At 41.1% G+C, this 23,537-nt stretch overlaps 1 protein-coding gene across 8 annotated transcripts in view; it reads left to right on the forward strand.

The window, feature by feature from the left end:
• LOC122886087 (poly(rC)-binding protein 4-like) overlaps window positions 1-23,537 on the forward strand; it is a 150,042-nt gene that overhangs the window by 28,001 nt on the left and 98,504 nt on the right. For 6 of the 8 annotated variants that reach the window (XM_044218054.1, XM_044217981.1, XM_044218019.1 and 3 more), the window contains exon 2: window positions 23,085-23,136. The gene's annotated coding sequence lies outside the window, so the exon portion shown is untranslated. The remainder of the gene's footprint in view (window positions 1-23,084; window positions 23,137-23,537) is intronic. The other 2 variants (XM_044218002.1, XM_044218010.1) reach the window with 1 other exon arrangement.

Here is a 23,537-nt window from a genome sequence, read left to right on the forward strand (position 1 = left end):
CACCAACATATCCGTTATCTCTCTTCTCTCTTTCTTATTAGCAAAGCTAAGCGTACAAAACATTCAGGTAGCTTTAGTTTTCATTTTTAGCCAGCGCTGAACGTCACTTTCATCGGTTAAAATAACAAATGTCGCCGGCAAATCAGCTGTTGCTGATAAATGTTAAACTAATTCCCGAGAGTCACTTGATGACGGACCAAAATGAAACCTGCCTGTTTTTGGGTTTGTGTGCTCTCTGCAGCCGGCGTCTTCAGCCACAGATCATTTATGAAGGAAGAAGCTCCACTCTGTAACATCGCTGTACAACCACAAGTGTTTCTGTAGCTCCAACAACTCCAACAGAGTGAGATGTCTTCTTTCACTTCAGTTTCAGGAGTCACATTCTCCCAGCTAAACTTTCATTCATATCATATCAATAATTTAAGCTTATTATAACGTAACTGTTTCGAACCAGAGCCTAATCAAGATTCAAGTTCCCCTCCAGACACGTTTTAAAGTATGTAAAAATGCTCTGCTATGATTAATATCTTGTTTAACGTGGTTATCCCAGATAAAAAGTAAAAAATAAAAATAAAAAACTCTGAAAAGGGGCTGGAAGCACATCTACTTTCTCCCTCGTGTAGAAATTCTGGATCTCTGAATGCCCCGCCCACCACACCTGCATGTCAGGTTGACCGGTGAGAGCAGTGATGTGGGTGAGAGACATACATCCATGGTGAGAGAGCGGTGCGCGTCAAGATGGCGAGAGTTAGAGGAAACATCGGAGAGACTCAGCCGTACATGTCTGAGCCTCAGTCAGACCAGAGGAGGACTCTGTTGTGAGCCAAAATCGGCGACTAGCAGACGTATCAGAATGGCAAGTGTAGTTAGCATCTTTATTTGTTTATGTTGTTTGTTAGCGTGTTAGCTTGTAACTGGCAGCGGCTAACACAGCGTTAGTGGTGGTGAAACATACAATAACATCTGCTACGATGTTAGCGTGTTCGGTGTTATTATGTAACGTTAGCAGACAGTTGAAGGAGGCTCCAGGGTCCGGTTTACATCCAGAAACTGCACTCTACCACGTTTGCTGTCAAAACTTTCGCTACGCTAACTTAGTGCAAACTCTCGTCTCTGTACTGCCAAGTCCGCTCTGCGCCGGAGGTCTCGGGTTTCTCTGCCGGCGGCGTTGCGATTGGCTTTGGGATTTGTGACGTCCCAAATCTAGCTTCCCCGGAGTCTCAGGTTTTAGAAGCGTGTACAGACATCTCCCCCTTCAGGAGAGGAATGTGAAAACGCCTCTCTAGTGACAAACCGGGGACAGATACAAGTCAGTAAAGTCGAGGCCGGACATTTTAGAGGACTTACACACAAGCAAAACACATTTGTAAGTGGAGAGGTACTTTTAAGGTGAATAGAAGTATCAGATTGGACCCAATATTAAAGGACTTCCAGGTCAGAATATCCCCATCTGGTTATCAATAGAAATTCTGGGCTGCACTGATGGAGCCAATATCTCAGTGTTGTCAGTAATCGATAATCTGCCCATAGTGCATCCTATTTTTGATTTTAGCAACAATCTGTAATACATTTTTCATTTAGCCTTAATATGTCAGTCACTCTCGTGCACTGGATCAGAAAATAATTAAACTGCCCTTTTCCCTCTTTTGTTTGTCAGTAAGCTAAGGCTTTGAACAATGACAGTACGTCACTGGATCTCTGATTTATTCTAGAGCACCAGGCTCATTTTCCTGTCAAACGGCCTTTGCAAACAGTACTTGTCATTTTTTACCTACTGAGTACTCAGTAGGTTGGGTTTGAAAAAACAACAAGAATGAAGAAAACCTATTTAAAGGACTATAAAACACATTTTTCTGTTGGACAAATTACTTGACGCTCTTCTGTTTCCTCAAACAGGGTAAAATAATTCTGTGAGAAATAGAGTCTAATCCTGGGCTGATGTGAGCGGAGAGAAAATATAGAGCAGGATTACAACTGATGAGTCACAGCGCCGACTGAGAATGACTCATCAGCTTGGCTAATGGCATATCCGGCATATTATGTCATAAAAATAAAACAAATGAGTGGAGACTCAATTTGAAAGTTCCCTGCATAAGTATTGTAAATAGCTTAATAAATCCGCAGCCTTAAACATTAGTAAATTAGATGTAGATATAAGATAAATGATATGACATAAAGATGAATATGAAGCACTGATGTAAATCACATTACTCTCAAGATGCGTTCAGTCATATCGGTTACAGCTTTATGAGTAATGCTTCAATATTTAAAACATGCAAATAAAGGGGGTGAGTTGTGATTGTATTCACACTGCTTTTGAAGTTAATTAATCAAAATAGTTTTGACTGCAGGCAATCGTTCAGTTGATCCACTTGTTCCTTAATCAATCATTTCATTTTACAACCAGTGCCCATGACTTACTTATGTTGGCAATAAAACGTGTCGTTAGTAAACTTTAAATCGGTGCGTACCTCCGCCAAAGCTGCACAACCCTGCAAACACGTAGAAGAAGAAAATTAGATGAAAAGAAACATTTTAATAATCTGATACAAAATACATAGCGACAAGACAATCATGGTAAACCAGCCCGTTAATTCAAGTAGTTGAGAAAATACCCAGAATGTGTTAAGAAACTTAAAAAAAATTCTGGATCCTGTTCCACAACAAAAGCTTTTGCCTCGCAACACATTTCATTGAAACATTTTAAATGCAAAAATGCTTATTTGTCATATTTTCAACAGTTCTCTCGTAGTGAGATGCACGTCACGTGTCCTCGGGCTTTGCGCTCAGAAGACCAGTCCGGAATAAAAGTTACATTACCGCAAATAATGCATTTTGCAGGTTTGTCCAGTTTGACCAGTTTGCTAAAGCCTCCTCTCTGGTGTTTTGTCTTAGTAGTAGAACGCTCCTATAGAAATTATTTGTACAACTAATGTATTTTCTTCACTTATGTTTGGAGGAGAAATGTAATTGCTGCCTGAATTTGGTTCCAGTGCTACATTTATGTACTGCATGCTAGTGGTAGGGAGGCGGATGGGGGGCTTATAAAGCGACCAGGGTTCAAATCCTGAATCAGGGCCATCTGGCAGACCGGGCACCTTACCGGTGGGACGACGTGCCTTTTGGGCCGACACAACTGTCTTTTTTAAAATGTATTTACTTTTTTTGTCTGACCGGCCTTTGGGCTCGGCGCCTCCATTAAACATGCATCTGCAAATACAGAGTGCCAACATTATACAGAAACAAGAGCGAGGGAGATGCGTCTTTGATTACGCACCAGTGTGGCTGACTGGCCCAGGCGAGTGGGCTGCCGGCCCACTGTGGTTGGGTATTATATCTGTCAGCCTCTCTCCCCCAGCCAATTACTTTTTGGTCCAGTTGATTCTTTACCTGGACCCCGCCCCTTTCCCGTCTCTGTTATGGGGTGACATCACATGGATAACTAGGAGTGGAGCAAGACGGACAAGTAAAAAGAGAAAATAACATAAAGGTGGTGCTGAACAGCTGAGAGAGAGAGAAGAGGTTGAAGTCCCTTGAGGCTGATGCAGCCAGATGTTTTTAAAATAACTAGTTATTCATTTGGCGCCGTTACCTGTCAATCACCTCAGCCCGGTGAGTCTGAAGGCAGCAGAGAGAAGAGAGAGCAGCCCAGTGAGCCCAGCGATACCAGTCGGCATCGGTGGGTGGTCTGAGTCAAAACGTCCAGGGCCATTTTTCGTTCCCAGCCGAGCCCCGTCCTGAATCCTGCATGTGGTGAGGTTCAGGCAACAAAAGCATTTTGATTAAGGTTCGAGAAAGGTACTGGTTTTGATTTTTATGAAATGTAAATCCAGCGAACGCGTCCTGTCCCGTGCTTTTGGCTATTTCAGTGTTTAACCAGACCCACGATCTTTGCCTATAACAAGAGGAAAGTTTAATCGTGATTTAGTTGCGAAGATATTGTAGGAAAAACTAATGAAATACACTGTCAGAGGATTTTTACGATATGTTGACTTGGCAGATACGTTCATTAAAGTGCTTCCTCATCATTTTGTTAATAAAAGTAATCCGGGCACTATTATGTTTCCCTCAAAACATATTTGCTGTTATGCAAATAATTAGCATATAGACCTAATTTCTAGGAGACAGGGTTTACTAGTAATACCCTCTAATACTGAGCCTCCACAGACGAAGACAAAAAGCTCATGCGGTATTTGAAAATTTACAACGTAAACTGCACTGAAACACACTGCTGGGTAGAGCCTTTTCGAGCAATGCATAAAACGCGGTCATAAATGACTGGAAACTGGTTCTGACTCCAGCTCCGTCAAGGATAAATTCTGTCAGGTTGGAGAAGCCCACAGTTAACTGAAACCAAGTTACACGAAACATTAAGAACTTCAGCTATTTGAATAGTGAATCTCTTTCTGCCATTTGGGTCCAAACATCAAGTATTTATCATTACTGGCACTTCATGCTTTTAAAAACTCTCCCACCAGTATTGAGCTGTGCCTCTTGACACAGTGGCTACGACTGTTGCGGTTGACCCTAGTGATTCAGAAGACCATAAATGATCTGTGCAGTAAATCACAGTGTGGTGAGCCAAGTCTTGTTCCATTTAATTTTCTTTTCCTACTCTGTTCTGCTATTTGTTATAGCAGCGTTTTGTTTTTTTCCCCTTTGGATCTGTCTGAGAGGAATTTGGAGGGAGGAAAAAAGAGAAACAAATGTGTTCAGAAATGCTCGCTGAGGCACCGGATAGCAGCACATATACACATGAGTAGCATCTTTGTGTGCACAGCAGCTGATCCAGCCGTCAGTCGCACTGACAGACGGCAGCGTCGGTCGCGTCTTTGGATCTCAAATTAAAGTTCAGAGCACGGTGAGATACTGACTCGCTTCCACTCTCTGTTTTCTCCTTTTAGCTCGGTCTTTTTTTGTCTTTTCACCCTCTCTGTCTCTCATTCTCTTCATCACGGTTTGTATTCATTACAAACACCTCATCCTGTCTGGTATTAGGCTCACAGCCCAGTCGGGGAGGTGGGTTTGGGTGGGAGGGGGACCCGGGCTGGTTTGATTACTGCTTGTTTATAATAACATGGATTATGAAAGGCTCATAAATAAGATTAGAAAAACAGATATAGCCCGATGTGGCTCAGCGTGAGTGTTGGTTTGATCCGCAGATTTAGATTTGTGTGTGACATGTATGTGTCTTTGCAGAGTCTTCATGTGTGAGAGAGGGAATGATGTTTATTAGGGTTAAAACCGTGAAGTGGTAGAACCCTATTGAGTTTGTGCTGGTTTATTATTATTGTTATTATTATCATTATTATTATTATTATTTGTCTGCCGCTTCGGCTCCAGGAGCTGGAATGAGCTAGAAACATGAAACTTGGCCCAATAACTGGAAATTATGTGAAAATACTTCCACAGAAATTAGAGCCCAATCGGCCACATGGTGGCGCTGTAATTAAGCGCCCCTCACACCGTGACTCCGATTGACTTGAAATTTCTCACAGTCCAGCTCAATGTGTTCTACAAAAAAAGCCTCTGGGACCATTAAAGTCCGCCATGATGGATTTTTTTGCTAATTTGAATAGTGTGAAAAACAGTCAAATTAATAGAAGTTTTTGAATTTTGACTCTATCAACACCAACATTTTTATACAGCACTGCAGGACTGAGATACATGTTTCTATTATAAAACCAACCAAAATACCTTCACAAAGGGAGGGGCTTAGTACGAAACTGGCCGTAACGATTTGTCCTTTATCTTCAGGCTGTGTTTGGGAATAGACGTGCCAAAGCATTTTGAGCTCGACTCATAGGGGGCGCCACAAATGCCAAAAAACTGCACCTCAAAAGCCGGTGGACAGAATCTTGAACCAAGTTTGGTGTGCATGCTCTGGGGGCAAGTATTAACCAAAATCTGAAGTTTCATATTACATACAGTCCATTCCATAACTCAAGATCTCTTTGAGCAATCCTGATTAAACTTACCGTAGACCTCCTCCGCCATCTCCTGAACATACACACCAAGTTTCGTTCAAATCCGATGAAGGGGGGACGAATGGCGGAAGTTTGAGTGCGCAGTTATTGAAACGCTGCAGGCTTTGTGATGATGGAACAAGTGTGTGTGTGATTGGTCTCACTCCATCTTTCAAACTGAATAAAGTAAGCTGAAAGGACTTTGCGCGTCGCTGCCCGCGGCTTTAATTTTGGCCGATCGAGCTGCTTCCTTCGTTGAGCGAATAAAAGGTTTGAACCTGCCCGTTGCTGCCTGCAGCTATATTTTTAAACAAGTCTATCAGCTCGCCATGTTTGTTTATGTGCATCAGCTTGTGCATTTGGATGTTTGAGTAATGATAATGTAAAAATGTGAAGTGGAAATGAGCACGCTCACACACGGGTACAGATGACACTGTGCAGAAAAGGCCTAAGGTGAGTTCTATATTTGCTCTGTCAAGACGGCACTATCTGTTTGCTCAATTGGGACAAACGTATTGACTCGTGCGCGATGGATTTCTCTTCCCTCTACGGATCTCGCCCTCAAGGTCGAAGCTGATCTGTTTTGCCCGAAAGTTGATTTCAACTTGATGGTCTTTGTTGTTCACGTCTTTGTTTAATATAAATCCATGGCGCTGTGCAGTGTCGCAGGGAAACAAACGGCTGGTCAGTGACAGTTTGTGTCCCGCTGCCTGCAGAGACAAAAACCTGAAAAAAAATAAAATAAAGAGCAGCATTTCTGTGACAGTTTCCGTTTCCTGCAGGCTGTTTGCATTTAGGGACTGAGAGTCAGCACATATGCTCTCTCTCTACTGAGTTAGCATTTGTAAGCTGTTTTCTGTCTTACTTTCATCTCTTCTTTCTCTTCTGTCTTTTCCTTGTTTGTCTTTCTTGTGTTTGTCTTTGACCTCTATTTTCCCCCTGTTTTAAAATTTCTGTATTTCAGTTTTTTCTGCAGACCAGTCAAGCTTGATGCAGATCTGTCTCAGTAATTCATACATATTCCGCCCTCCGCTTACCTCCCACTCAGTGGCATGAGCAGAAAGCTACAGAAATTTACAAACAGTCTTAGATACACAGTCACTCACACAAACACACAAATCTGTTAAAGGACAAAAGGCTTGCGGCCAAGCACAGCGATGAGGACTTTGCGAGAATCCGCCATTAAGTGCATGTCATCAAGTCAATACTGTTCAGAGTAATTTGCCCCTTGGTTGATTTCATTCTCAACTTACAAAATTGCACAACTCTGCAAAATAATGAGCCATAACTAACAGAAATGATAGCACGAAGGAAGAAGAAATCAAGGCTTGAGGTGCTGCTGTAAAACAGAAAATACAGACAAAGTGAGATGTAAAAGGGTTCGATGTTTATCTGGAGACGAATTCTAAAAAACAGATATATTTAACTGCGTCTCTACTCAGCTGTCAGGACACACCCGCTAGCTGCTGGCTCAGTTTGGATTTTTGTCGTGTTCACAACTGTCAGATGACTGAACAGTCAGAGCATGTTGTGAGTTTTAAAAGCATACATCAGCTCTGAAAGAAGATTAGTTGGGAGATGCCCCTAAACACTGAATATTCAACTACAAAATGGCGTAGACATAAGAAAAGTAATGTTTCAGAATAGTTCAACTCAGTCCTGGCCTCATATCGACTGAGATCCTGTGACATGAACTGAAGAGAGCCATTCATGAAAGACATTCCTGAAATGTCCATATGATTAAACAGTTTTGTTACGGGGAAAATTCCTCCTGGCCAAAGTGGAGATGTGAGCAACACATGCAGGAAACATTTGGTTGAGGTCACCGCTGTAAAATAAGGTTTAACTAGATACTAAAACTAATGGTTCACTTTCTTTTTCCAACCTGACTTTGAATGTTCAAGCAAAAAAATCAATAAATACACTAAAACATGCAACTGGTTTTATGTTACTATTTCAGGCAGATGTAGCTCGTCCATTATTGTGACTTTGAAGAATATCGGACCACATTTTATGACTAAATTATGCAAAAATACAGGGAGCCATGACACTAGCACGGTTAAACATAAAAGACAAAAGATCTGTCTGACTTGGAACTCAACAAATCAGCAATTTCACCAACCTGGAAGTACTGAAACTGAACTTAATTAAACTTAATAAAACATTTTTTTTCAAAACATCTTCCCCAACGCTGAGTATATGTAGAGAACTCAAATCTGCCAGGTAAGACGAAGTGTTTGGACAAAAGTATGTGGCTGATTATGAACATTATATATATATATATATATATATATATATATATATATATAAACAGAGGTTGGTGGAAACAATGTGGCTTATTTTGAAGTCTGGTCGAGAAACAAGGGAGTGAATTTTGGAAGTAAGGAAATTAAATTGGCTGCAGACATCACAGCGTCCCTTGTCTTGTGTGTGTAGAGACGGCTTTATGAGGGTAAAGACTTGGTTTTAGGGTACAGGTTACAATTAGGTTAGGGTGAGGCATTTAGGTAAGGGGCTAGGGAAAGCATTATGTCAATGACTGTCTAGTGAAACACGTAGTGTACGTAGGAGTGTGTGTATCAGAGATCTATAACCTGAACTGAGAGCACCTTCCCGTTAAAAGGTATTGATCCGGCCATTCCTTCTCTCCAACCCCCGTCCCATCTCAGTCTCTCTCCGCTATCCTCTCCCTCTTTAAGTCTATGTCTCTCGCTCCCCCTCTCTCTCTCTGGGGTGGTCTCGGGTTCTCTGAATCATTACTGTATGGAGACAGAAGGATGGAGGGAGGTAGACGAGGATCATATGACCCACCAGAGGCGACGGAGTGATCGAGGAAGGACATGGAGAAGCGAAAGTCGGGTCATATGACCGAGCAAAAGGGTATGAAGAGCTTGACGGATAAAAAAGAGAGAGAGAGAGAGAGAGAAGGGAGGAGACTGGATGGATGGAGATTAAAATGAAGGAGGAGGAGAGAAAAAACACGTGAGGCAAAAGTCAGAGAGGTTATAAGAAAGAGGAGACGGAAGATGTACAGAGTGGGGAGGTGGATGATGGGAACTGACAGGAGGATGCAGGTGCTGATGGGAGTAATTTAACACTAAAGCTCGACTGGGGGTCGGGAGGGACCCTGCCATTGTCCTTCAGCTATACTTGTGAGGTCAATGACAATCAACCTAGCCTTGACTTTAAGTGCTCCATGCTTAAACTTAACCTTTGACCTCATATTAAAGGAAAGGTTCGTTCTGTGCAAAAATACATTTCATACTCGTCTTGTAGACAAGTTACAGTGCTGTAAGTACAAAATCCCTCTTTGTGTTACTATCCCTCTACTCAGCACGGAAACACTGCACGGAAAAACAAAAAGAGGGAGTTCTGTAGTAAGAAGACTTTGTGCCCCTTCACTTCCATTGGAAGAAGACTGCAACTAATGATTACTTTCCTTATTGATTCATTTGATCCGATTTATTTTCTCGATTAGTTGTTTGGAGTGTAAAATGTTAGCAAATCGTGCAAAATATGTACATCACAAGTTCACAAAACTCACGTTGACTTAAAATGTCTTGTTTTCTCTAACACAACCAAAAGAGATTCACTTAACGATCACTGAAGAGTACTTAAACCAGAAAATATTCACATTCGAGAAGCTCGACCCTGTGAATTTTTGCCGTTTTTTAGCTGATCCTGCATGAACAGGGGGAAAGCAAAACCTGCGTCAGCGCACAAACCGGGAACCTGAACACAAAATGGTTCAAATCAGCACGCATAAACAAACAGTTAGAGGTGCACGCACAGAAGCAGTGAGGCAGGAAGTGATTTCAACCAGCAACAATGGATGGATTTGCAGTTGCAGATGTCTAATTGAAGGACATGTTTAAGTGCTCGTTAAACTGTATTACTCAACCCAGCCATTACATTGTCATCAACACTTCACCTCAGTCTGAATTATTAGATGTGACATGTCATTTTTGGTCTGTGTGTGTGTGTGTGTGTGTGTGCGCACTTCAGATTCCCTCGCTACTGATCATAAAGTGTAATCTCTGCCGAGGGGAGCAGTCGAGCCTGTCATCTCCAAATCCTGTTCAGACGATGCACCTCTCGGGCTGCCATCACCAAATTACAAAATGAAGTGGAAATGCTAGCACACATTTTGCTGCTGCTGTGGCAGCATTGTGACAAATACGTTTTCAATTTCTCAACATTAAAACAACAAAAACACAGCTGATCGTAGTTTTTTAACGCAAAGATCTCTCGTTTCTCTTTTTGGGTTGTTTCCCAGAGCTTGTAACAACATTTTGGGCAGTATTTTATTGATTCCAAGCAAAGCGTCATTAAAAACTAACACCAGCAGCAGTTGAGGTTCTTCAGTTATTAGCACTAACTTTCATTATCAATTAATCGGCCAATTATTTTCAAGATTCATCCTTTTAATCATTTTTCCGACCGACTGTCTTAAACCCAAACGTGTTCAGTTTCTGATCTCACAGGACAAAGAAAAGCAGAAAGTCCCATTAGTAAGAAGCTGGAAACAATGAATGTTTGACATTTTTTCAAGGAAAAATAACTCTAAACGATTAGTCGATTATCAAAATTGCCGACTTGCTGATTAATTAATTATGGATTTATTGTTTCAATTATAAATGATTTACACATGTAATGAGTTTTGTCTGATGTAATTCATAAACAGTGGAAGTCAACTAATCACACAGAACTTTAATTGTATTATCTTTTATGTGATTTTTGCATACACACATCGATATATAAATATTGGATAAATATTTTTATTAGCATTTTGATTTTACATCATATGGCCTAGCTCTAATTTTAGAATATTTACTTATTTCTTCAACTGTAAAATAGTTTGATTGTTTAAATGATGAGATGATGATGATGATGATAAATACTTGAATACTTTTATACATATTTGGGTTTTAAAGGGGCAATATGTAAGAACTGAGACTACTCTCCACCTGTTTAATTCATACTCCAAAATAGGGGGCAGCATATCACATATCAGGTCACAACTGCTGCTAACTGCTGTTAGCTAGTTAGCTCAGTTAGCCGTGCAACTGAGTATTTTTCAGTTTGATAGGGAAAATAGGCGTAAGAATACATTTTGGGAGTTTATTTTGTTTATTTATTAGACTAAAAAAGCGAAGAGAGCTTGTGTAACGCTGGCTCCCAGCTGGAACTACCTGAGCTGTACTATCAGCGCTAGCATGCTAGCATGCTAATTTCAGTAGCTATCTCTGTAACACAATACATGGACGTCACTGACATAACGTCAAAACTGTTACATCTTTACATTCACTTTATAAGGTTAGTTCATTTTTTTATGTTTTAAAATAAAATTCTGGCCAAATCTTAAAAAAAATGGTCAGAAGAAAAAAAAACATATTTAGAAGAAAACAAATAGTTGATTTTTCTATTGTTGCTATTATATTTTACAGATACAGCATTGGGGCCTGTGGGACCCCAACTAATGAGGAAGTGAAGCCAATGTCAACAAAACAGAAGCGTTAACAATTAAAAAATCTAACAGAAATGTCTGTTTGCACGACGGCTTGACTGTGATGATTGACAGAACTTGAATCCTGAATTATTTGCATCGATGACTGACAGTTAATTTCAGAAGTAAATGCTGAAATCTGACGCACAGCGACCCTGAAGTGGTGGCTTCCAGATTCCAAGTGTAAGAGCCAGTTTCTACTTCCCACATCTGCCTGACGCATCCAGCCCTCAAACGGTGATACAAAATGGAGACCGGAACTTCTGTTAGAATAGTAAAAGTTTATAACTTTATGTTGAGTTGTTCGTCGTGATGAATGGCTTCAGCTGCCAGAAGAGTAGTCCCTGAAGGTGTCTGTGATGCTGTGAGGTTCTTGAATTTAAAGGTAGAAACTGAAAAGAGAAAATAAAGTTCATGCATGACTTTGAGAAGCTGTCTCCAGATCTCGATCACCAGGCTCCCAAAACCACCAGCCTCCAGCGAGAGTGAGCTTAATTTCATGCCCTGAAAATAAGTTTTCCTCTGAATACATAACAAGCCTAGCATGTATTAATAGAGCGATCCTGTGATGTTGACAGGTTTGTGTACTGTTTTGTTGCTGTTTTGGCTGCAAGCTGACCGGTCATGTGCTTCGGGACGAAAACCACCGCATTCCTCTTTGATCAAATCTGAAGACATGAGAAGTCACTCAGACATATTACCGAAGGATAAAGAGAGAGAGAGAGAGAGAAGTAGAAACATTATAGACGCACAGAAACACTGCTAGACAAGTCTGGTAATAAAAGAGGAAGTACAACAGGAGAAGAGTGAGTAAGGCGCAGTCCGACAGAGAAAAGAAGAAGTGACTGTACGCAGTGGATGGATGGGTAGGGAGGAAGAGATGGGGAAAAGATGGGATGTGTGACATGTACATATAAAAATAAAATGTCTCCAGTCACTCGGTTGAAGTGCCCACTAAAAGCTTCCACAGCTGGAGCACAAAACTCTCTCTGCAGACGAAATGGCCACGAACGCAGTGAGAGGAAGGTAACCCAGTGATTTATTTACAGTATATTATGAACGCGCAAGCAACAGACACACGGAAGAGGGGGAATATATGGAGTTGAAGCCAATGGCGTGAAAGAGGAGGAAGAAGTAAAGATAAATACCTGATTATAGCCGCAGTGTGAGCAAATGGCTACTTTGATAAAAATCAGCTGCCACCGTAAACATCTTAACTGCGTTACTCACTTTCAGCTTGTGCTCAGTAACGTAATTATTCCTGGCATGTTCTGCTTCCTCTGAAGAACAACTCCTGAAAAACACGGCCTTTAATATATCATCACTTTATAAAGTTGTAAAGATGTATAGTCTTAAATGAAAATTGCCTATTATACATAAAGCAGCATTAACATTGATTTACGGCCCTCTCAGCTCTGTCTTAGTTTCCCCCAACTCCAGAGAAGAATATATTTATCGGCTAGATGCTCCGCTTCCTTCGCCAGCTAGTCGCCAGCTGTAGTCAAGTTTCCTTCCAAATGTATCACAAAGTTTAACTGAATTAACCAGAAAGTCGCAAAAGATAATGCGATGTGATGCACGTTTCCATCCGCTACTGTTTTTTTGTGAATATTAGGAGTTGGGCGCATCACGATGGAGCTAATTCTCCAGGCTGGTGCCATCGAACCGTTGCAGAGGAAAAGAGCTCCAGTCGAAGCTCAGACGATGGAAAACCATGTGGGAAAACATGACGTTTCTGTGTTGACGTGAGGAAGGGTACAGCCTCCTCATCGCTCCACACAGATCTGTATGTTTTCAGCTCTTCATGCTTCACGTGCGTCATCATTTATTCATTGAGTCTGTTTCCGCTGCACTTTGCCGCATTTTGTTTTTATCGATTTTTAAAAAAAAATTTCTTCTCATTTCTGGACACAAATTGAAGACGCGCATTAAAACAGGTAGATGGAAAAGCACTCTTTGTCTGTCTGCCGTCTGGCGCTGAACAGGTAGTGTACAGTGGGTTTATTTCACCGAAAACAAGCTGCTGACGCTGGGGTTGAGAGCCGTGAGACTGAACCAAACTGTACGTTTGGGGGTCGTTAAACTAAAAACAGCTAAAAGAGGCTTAAAAGCTGCGTAGAGCTGACGGGAAACCACAATACTGGGTGATAATTCATCACAACCCCTTTCACGTTATTCAGTCATGTGATAAACTGAAATAATTGTTTTTATATGCAACATATTGATGAGTCGAGGTTTCTTTTGGTGTTTTGATTCAGCGAACGAGCTGCACTTCAGACAGTGAACCGGATGCAACACTGTGCCTTTGAAGAAAGAGTTGGGTGGTGCAGGTGGGGAAAAGGCTCAGCAAAGCAGCTTTCATGTTACTAATTCATGTTACGTCCAACACTGCGAGCAATAGAGATTGCATTAGGATCCTCTAAAAATCAACAATAAGAAAAAGTATTAAAAACAGCGAAGTCACTCCATTTTCCTTACTTTCTGATGCTTTTGTGATCTGAACGCTCCTGATTACCTTAATCTGGGAATCCACTGTAATCAGTTTATCTGTATGCATGTGAACGCACAGGAGAACAAAACGAGATAAGAGGGCAAATTGGATGAGGGATGGGGATGATACAGTAGAGTGAAAGAAAAGAGGGCAGGGGGGTAAAGAGAGGGAACGGCGAAATGAAAAGGAATTATAATAATCAAACAGATGTAAATTAGGAATAAATAGTTTAGGCTTTCTGTAATGACGATGGTTTTTGTTTGTCCTTTCATGATTGCTGACTGAAGGTGGAAGTTGGCTTACCTTTTTTTATTTAGCACGACATCACTGAGTGTGAGCTATAAAAGATGAAGACACCGAGGTGTGAGCGCGAGATGGAGGGACGAGGCTTTTGATCGAACTATTGATCTGAGCAAAGACAATCTGCTGCTTCCTTCTGGTGGGTTAAACGTGCTGCTGACCTTGGAGTAACATCATTAACTTTGATGGGAAAACAAACAGAAAACGACGAAGGCAGCGATCCGTCGTCAGCGAGGCAGCAGTGGAGGGAATGCTTCAATGCGATCGCAAGTGAGACGTCACTCAAAATAACGTACTGCTGCGTCCGTGTCCGATCATTAAACGACCGGGTTCGGCTCTGGAATTAAAGTCTGAACAATGAGCTGGATGAAATCGATGGTTTAGATTCGTCGCCACAGAAAACAGAAACGCGGTCAAAACGCATTTTAAAAAGTACTTTTTTGAGGTTGACGATTTCTCAAATTCCGACTTTAGCGTGTGAACTCTCTGAACCCCGCTTTTGTCTGTCTTCGAGCATCTCCGCCAACCCCATCTCCTGCAAATGATGTAACGGCCGTGTTAGCAAACACATGAAGCCAGATTAAAGTTTTCTTCAGCGTCGTATTAATAGCTGTCAGGTGTGTTATTCATAGCAGAGGATGTTGCAGGAAAATGAGTCTGAGGAGTTTGAATAGAGCTGCAGTCCTTTCTGAGGCTGACAGGCTGACTGATGGAGCCACTGCTGTCCCCCCAGGAGCCAAACCAGTCTGTGTGTCATCACATTAAACACTATACTTGTGGGGACCCTCACTGTGTCAATGCATTCTCCATGTCTCATCCTTAAAACCTTGATGTTCTGTCTTTAAAGCTCAATAAAACGTACTTAACTTTGTTTTATCAGCTTGATACTCCATTACTTTAACTAATTTCATGAGAATTGCTTATAAACCGGACCCTTGAACTGATTGCACGTATCAGAAACGTATCAGTGTGTTTGGGCTCTCAGAGACTTTAAAAAGAGAGCTTTAAAAACCTAACCGACGGATTTTTTTAGTTTGTACACAGCACTGCCTGTCTCCAATCACGAATAAGCCTATTTGTGTTTCTTTTATTGGACTTTTGTAACAGTTTGCTCATAAGAGGTCAAACGGGGAGTTCGACCTCTCTGGAGTGAAACTGACCCCAAATATCAGTAACGTTGCTACGTTGGGTAACATGCTGTACGTTTGATGTTTTGAACGTATATTTGTTCATTCAGAGCCCATATAACATATAAAACATGAAAAATGTCCTTTTTGTTATAATAACAATGCTTTATGGTCATTTCTGTATTTTTCACCTTCATCAAACGTGCGAGCTTTAAGAAGGTCAGAGGAAAAGAAATGGCTATTTGGCTATAAGGGCTTTTCTATTGTTACTATAATATTTTACGGATACAGCGAATGAGGAAGTGAAGCCAATGTCAACAAAGCAGAAGCGTTAGCGAGCGCTTTGGAAAAGTGAGGAAAAGCCAAAACATCCTGACTCTCTGCAGCTAAAACTGGTCCTCACAAAGATAGCAGTACAAGGACACACACACTCTCTCTCTCTCATTTTAAGCTGCCTAAGGGAAGAGTTACACACACACTCACACACACACACACACACACACACACACACACACACACACACACACAGTCTGTAAACTTTACCAGGCCAGCTGTCTCCAACATGCTCACACACATGCAAATTCATCATTGACCCTCTCAGCACTTATTGATTCTTATAGCGCTGACTGTGTGTGTGTGTGTGTGCTGCTCTGTGTGTGGTGCTGTGTGTGTGTGTGTGTGTGTGTGTGTGTGTGTGTGTGTGTGTGTGTGTGTGTGTGTGTGTGTGTGTGTGTGTGTGTGTGTGTGTGTGTGTGTGCGCCATTTTCTGCATTTCTACATGCTTCTATCAGATTCCCAGCCACTTAAAAGCAACACGTGATCAAGGTGATTAAAGGGACAGTTCACCCCAGAATCAAAAATACATATTTTTCCTCTTACCTGTAGCGCTGTTTATCCGTCCACATGCTGAACTGTCCCTTTTAAGATGGCTGTCATGCTTAGTTTAATCATTCTGGCAGAATATATATATATATATATATTACACACACTGTAGATGAATGTGTTAGCTTTTGTTGTCTGGTACTCCTTTATTATGGAGGAGTACACTCTGATTACACCTCCTCACTGTAACTCAAAATACTTGCGTTTTTTACTCCCTTTTAAAAAATATATATATTAATAAAAATAAAATAGCCACCATCTCATTGTCTTGAATTTAATAGCTTATATAGGAACATAATCCTTCTCACCTTCATGTATTTCACTTCATTTTGAGATGGTAAAAGACATCAATTAATCAATAACAGACAGAGATCAATTCTTCAAACTTGCTGTTACTGGCGACGCTTCATTTTATTTATTTTTTTTAATCTATCGCAAAACCCGTTACCACGCTGTCACAAACTGTCTGCGACTCAAAGCGAGTCGGGTCCACTTGATTACTGTCCCGGCGCGCGCCGGCGTCGCATCGGCTGGGCGGAGTTTACCATCACATTAATGTAAAATAAGCACACCTGGCGGTATACACCAGGGTAGCAGACCCAATATTACCAGCTACCACGGCGTTTCGCTAACGGTGTTAGCTGACCAACACTGCTAATTGGAATTCAGCCTGATTCAGTCCAACTGTGCAGCAGTTTTTTTTTTTTTGGAAAGGTGATTTCATTACTTCAGAGTTAAAGTCGCTTTTTATGAAATAGTCTGTGAATATCGCTTAGAATAGTTTTCTGAATTAGCTTTGATATTCGCTGCTACTTTTTAAAAGTTTCGAAAGTGTTCACTCTTGGTTCCTGCAAGCTGTCATGTTTTTTAACACGGATGTTTTAAAGGAACGTAATCGTCTGCATTTATAAAAGCGTTGACTAGTAAAAAACAGTCCAGCTAAAATGCTCTCAATGACAGACGGATATCAGACTCAGAATCAGAAATACTTTATTGATCCCTGAAGGGAAACTCTTTGTTACAGCAGCTCGCCTTTACGTCAGTGCACACAGGAGAAAGTACTAGCAAACAATATGATACACTATAATACACTATAAAACAGGTCAGATAATACATTAAGTACCAGGTGGGTATAAGTATAAGATAAAATAAGTGTGAGGTACCAAGTGGGTTTACCGGTTGATGATGATAATACAGTATAATAATACAATGTAATAATATAAGTAGTAAGTAGTGGTGCATGTACTGTCGAGTTAAGTGCAGCTTATTGAGATTATTAAGATATTGCACAGCAGTAATGGAGGTATATAATATCAATATCAATAAATATCAAATATCAATATCAATAAACATCATGGTGACTGACTCGGCATCGTCGTCTGGAAGCGTAGACGTTAGCCTCACTTGTTATTAAGTGCTCCTTTAACAATGTGCTTCATTATTTCAAGACTTTGACTGTGAGAAGTATTTAATAACAATAAAATCTTCCTGTTAAGTCAGCTGCGAGTCCTCATCAGCCTGCCCTTGTAAACGTTCGGCAAGCTATTCATGTACATTAATCTTATCAGCCACAGCTGAAAACTCATTTAGCATGGGCGCGTATTTAACTGACACCTTATTATTTCTCTCATTATGCAGCAGGAGCATTGTTAATTTGTTTGCTGGGAGCCCAATATGTTTTCCGAGTCAGCTGTTGCGGGTGTTATCGGTGTCAGCAGCACAAAGCCTCCTTTTTATTTAAGCTGATTACTGAGATTGTTCCTTTTTTCTGCTTCATTAACCTTGAAAGTGCCATGTAAATATAGTTATTATTATTATTATTATTATTGTTATTATTTCCTGTGAAAGATGAGAGGGAGCTGAAACATTGACCAAAATACGGCTTATCTGGAAGTCGCTCTGCAGGCGTTGGTAGTATTTTATTGTACTGACCTTGAATATGAAATCATGATTCAGTTTCTTTGCTAATATCCAAATACGGTTTTTATAACGCTCAAATGGCCGCTACTGTATTCACACTATGAAGAGTGTGGATTCTTACTTATTCTCCACTTCTGAGACATAAAAAAATGGGTTTATTTATTTATTTTTCCCGGTTTGAGGATGTTTTTTTCAGCTGGTTAAAGTTTTCAGTCGTAAACGCCAGCTGTAAAATCCGTTCTCTGAAATATATTCTCTCACATACAGATGTCCCGTTTAGTGATCTCTCTGAGATGTGAGAACGCGCTGTGCGACCACACGAACGGCCGACGGTGCGAGAAACCACGACCGCAGCTACACAAATATAACAATCACGGCGCAAAAAAAAAAAAAAAAGAATTAAAAACGCTGTTACAAGAGTAACATCACATAATCTGTCAAATATCCACGGGGAGGGAAAGAACCCAGTTCATCCCGAGATTAGTGCGAACATGTGGGATATGAGGTTAGGAAGTTTTTGGACGGTGCGCTGTAGTTTGAATGTGCCGTGCAGTTTCAGGCAGCGTCGTCGTTTATTCGCAGATCTGTTTTGTCTTTTAGTTCCGGTCTACCAAACAGAATCGCTGGACTTTCTCTGGGGGGGGAAAAACCTTCTGTTGCGATGAAAACTTATAGACAGGGACCAGAATCAGTTGGTAGCGTAATAAAGTGACTGTACACGTGACGAACTAGCTCCAGAACGAGTATTTAGTGTTAAGTTACTGTTTATGGACGTTTCACCTGAGTTTCGGTGCAAAAAACGAAACAAAAATGTGTTCTTCGACCCTTTTTTGAACGTTTAACAAAAGAACCCAAAGTTCTTAAATGTTAAGTGAAAGCCGCTGAACTTTGCCTACAAACTGGGAATCAATTCCAATACTTTCTTCTGGGGGCACATTTCGGTCTGTAACAAATAAATGTTGATGTTCGATTCCCAGCCTCACGCTGTTTTTCAGCAGGAATTGTATCCGGCGATAACGGGACCGTTCTTCGTGGCGGCTTGAAGTTTTTGTTTTTACAATGAATGATATTTTCCTCGGCATTTGAGGGTGTGGATAAAACTTTTGGATGTTAGAATATAAGCGGACATCATCCGAAGGCGGAGCGGGTGGTGGTGGTGGTTCTCTCTCCGTCCTTCAGGCCGTCCCGTCGTTTGCTCTCGTGTTGCAGTAAAAACACCGAGCTTTTCAGAGCTCGCCACCTAATCAGACTCTCTAATGCTGCCCTGCGCTTTGACACTGAAATGAAGAAGTGCATTACCAGCGTGTGTGTGTGTGTGTGTGTGTGTGTGTGTGTGCGTGTGTGTGTGTGTGTGTGTGTGTGTGTGTGTGTGTGTGTGTGTGTGTGGTAAGGGTCAGGATCCAGACAGTGTGTGTGTGATGTTGGTCAGAGAGACAGACAGAAGGCCTGCAGTCCCCCAAGACTTCATTATAGCTCTGAGAGGAGAAAAAGGTCGTCAGCGGGTTCATTCCCAGGATGAACACACACACACACACACACACACACACACACACACACACACAAAATGTCGGACAGACATCAGTTCCATTCGAGTAATTACTCTGTGGAGTTTGTGAATATCACGGCGCAGAATGCTTCTTGGTTTTGCTTTGGGCTTTCGAGGGAACCGGAAAAGCAATTTGTCTGTTTATTAGTCGTCGCAGCGTGGAGAATGACAAAAGGGAGCTGAAAATGGACAAAGTTGTCTACAAGTTTGACCGAAGAGAATTGTGGACATTTCAGGTTTTTATTTATTTATTTTTTGGCTTGAGGATGAAGAGGGCTGTGGGTGTGATACTGTAAAAACCACAGCCGCTGTAAATCGTACTTTGACAGCTGTTTTGACTATAATTAGCATTACGTTCTAGAGCCAAATAACCGGATTAGTCAATTGACAGAAAATTATTCAGCAACTATTTTGATAACCACTCGATGGTTTGAGTCAGTTTTTCGGCTAAGCTCCTCTGGTTCCAGCTTCTCCGATGTGGCGATTTCCTGATTTTCTCTGTCATTGTAAACAGAATACCTTTTAGTTTAGACTGCTGACAGGATCTGAGGCTGTTACGCTGGGCTTTAGGGAGTTTTAACAGGCATTTTTAACATTTCATAGACCTGCCCTGTTACATCCTACTGACAGTGTTTGTCTGTAAAACCATTATAACTACTACGTTTAATGTTGTATTACTGTACACTATTACAACTGCTGCTGCTTCAGCTATACTCCTAATTTCACTAGGATTCAACACTGTGCTCTCCTGTGTTTTGGGCCTGTTTGAATACCTTTAAAGCTTTATTTGGTCCAGGCTATAATACTCTATGAAACACAATAAAACTGTCTGCGAGACGCTACTGTATTTGTGGATTATATAAAGTTTAAATGCACCGATTTTTTTATATCATGAACTCCAAAAGATTTAGTTAATTTCATTTGACACTTGATGATAACAAGGACGAGAGCACGTCATATAACGACATCGACTGCGCTGTCGTCCCCGAACAGAGGAAGGTGGAACGAAGAATAAACCTTGCAAAAAATAACGCAAATAAAATAAAAAAAACTGCAATTGCTAAGTCTGGAAAGCATAAATTACACAGCTACACAACAATTTCATCGCAGTAACACCATTAAAACAGGAACGCAGAAACCTTTTTCCTTCCTGAAGATAAGCAGCTCTTTAAACTCACCACATGCGATTAATGGGAGGGGGGGCACTCTGAGATAAGACAGGTGGATTCTGTTACCTTTGGACAGTCAGGCTAGCTGTTTCCCCCTGTTTCCAGTCTTTGTGCTAAGCTAAGCTAAAGTGCTGCTGGGTTAGGATTAGCTTTATGATAATGGACCGATATGAGAGTGGTATCGATCTCATCTAACTCTCGAAAGCAGATAAATGTATTTCCCAAAATGCTCCTTTAAAGGAAAAATTCATATTTTTTTTTAGGCTCTTATTATCTCATACGTGTAGTTTTAGCATCATTCCTATTGGTCGTAATAACATTTTACTCAGAGAGAGAAAACAAAGGCATAATGTTATAAATTACAACGCTATCTGTTCTTTTACATGTTGCTGATTTGAGGAGTTTCTTTCAGACTTCAGTTTGACCGACCATTTTAAGACTAATATGACGGAGTGGGTGATTTTATGTCACCTCTGTTTGACTTGTTTTTTGTTTTTTTACAAAACAATGATGGAAAAAACTGAATAAATAAATAAATAAAACATGCTAAGAAATATTGCACATATTTGTAATAAGTGTAAAAAAAAAAAAAAAAAAAAAAACCTGCTTCCAAACGTCTCGGAGCCGAGCCTCTCCATACGCTCCCGCTGTTACTGCAGCCCGACCTTCCCGCGTACTCGGACCCTTCCTCTTGGGGCAAAATACATAAAAGGTTGTGATCACTCGAGAGGTTTGAAGTTCAGAGCCGCGCAAACAGCTTCAGAAGTGAACCTATCGTTTGCTTTGCCTGAGATAAATCAAAGGAACTTGGGAAGAGCAGCTTACGCTCCTACCAGTCTCTCAGCATGCCTGTTGGTATTATAGAGTCACTAATCTTTATCATTTCACTGCTGACAGACAGACACTCCATATGGAACGGGAAAGTACAAAAAGTTCATCTCAATTTGGTTCTCATGTAAAGTATGGAAATAGGCTGTGTGTGTGTGTGTGTGTGTGTGTGTTGTCACAGCTGTGGCTCATTTGACTTGACAATAAAGCAGATCATACAGAAGTTAAACAGAGTCGCGCAATAAACGTATATATTATAATGTGAATGACCTAAATTAACCTAAAAGGTACTTTAGCGTTATGGTGGACACATATAAGCTCTAACGGTCGTGACAGGATGGACGGCAGAGTAGAGCAGTAGGTCAGCATTTTGGGAAATACACTTATTCGCTCTGTGGCAGAGAGTCACGGAAATGAGAAGATCGACACCGCTCGTCTAACTGTCTGTTTAATATGAAGCTACAGCCAGCAGCCGGTTGTAGCAGCTTAGCTTAGCACAAAGACAGGAAACTTGTTTTTACACTTCAGTTTTGGTGCAGATTAAACAAATGAGATATATAACGTGTTAATCAGTGAGCTTTAGAGGTGCTGGTAGGTGGATTCTGTTACCTTTGGACAGTCAGGCTAGCTGTTTCCCCCTGTTTCCAGTCTTTGTGCTAAGCTAAGCTAAAGTGCTGCTGGGTTAGGATTAGCTTTATGATAATGGACCGATATGAGAGTGGTATCGATCTCATCTAACTCTCGAAAGCAGATAAATGTATTTCCCAAAATGCTCCTTTAAAGGAAAAATTCATATTTCTTTTTAGGCTCTTTCTTATTATCTCATACGTGTAGTTTTAGCATCATTCCTATTGGTCGTAATAACATTTTACTCAGAGAGAGAAAACAAAGGCATAATGTTATAAATTACAACGCTATCTGTTCTTTTACATGTTGCTGATTTGAGGAGTTTCTTTCAGACTTCAGTTTGACCGACCATTTTAAGACTTTTCTGAGTAATATGACGGAGTGGGTGATTTTATGTCGTGAGTCTATTCTGTACGCACGACATCCATTTCCTGTCTGTCCGTCCTGGGAGAGGGACCCCTCCTCTGCTGCTCTTCCAGAGCTTTCTTCCATTTATTCCCTTTTTTTGGGGACTTTTTCCCCATTCGAATCGAGGCTCTAAGCACGGAGGGTGTTGTTTGCTGGACAGGCCGCGAAGCCCCTCGAGGCAACATGTGATTTGTGATACTGGGCTGTATAGATAAAACTGACGCGACTAATTGACTTTTGGTATTGTTTCCAAATGGAGTTGCTTCGTAGTGCTATTTGTGATCTTCTGACCACTCTTGTTTCTCGCCCTGCAGGACTGTCCCAGTGATGTCGCCACGTCCACAGATCTGAGCGATTTTCAGGTTGGTGAGTAAAACGTTCTGATACTTGAATCTTGTTGTGTGTCGAGCCACTCTGCCACCACCTGTGTTTTACTATTACCTAACCTACGCCCCCCCCCGCACTCAGCCTAACCATCGATAAAGAACATAAGCGTTAGATGGGTGACGTACGTTAGTGACGACACACAGCCGCGGGTTAAGCTCGGCCCGTCAGTCACCTGTGGAGGCCGGTCACCATGTGCTTCACTGCTTCTCCTCTTCCACATAAATACATCATTTCCTGTTGTTTTCCTCAGTTTTGTGACAAAGATGATTAATCGCTGTCTGAGTGATTTTGGGGGGCCAAATTACTTTTCATCTTGCGTAAGGATTGTGGGTATTTTAAACAACAAGAGGCTGCTCCAAATGAATTAATTTAACATTGCC

This window comes from Siniperca chuatsi, linkage group LG2, assembly GCF_020085105.1.
Source record: "Siniperca chuatsi isolate FFG_IHB_CAS linkage group LG2, ASM2008510v1, whole genome shotgun sequence".
Classification (NCBI taxonomy): Eukaryota; Metazoa; Chordata; class Actinopteri; order Centrarchiformes; family Sinipercidae; genus Siniperca; species Siniperca chuatsi.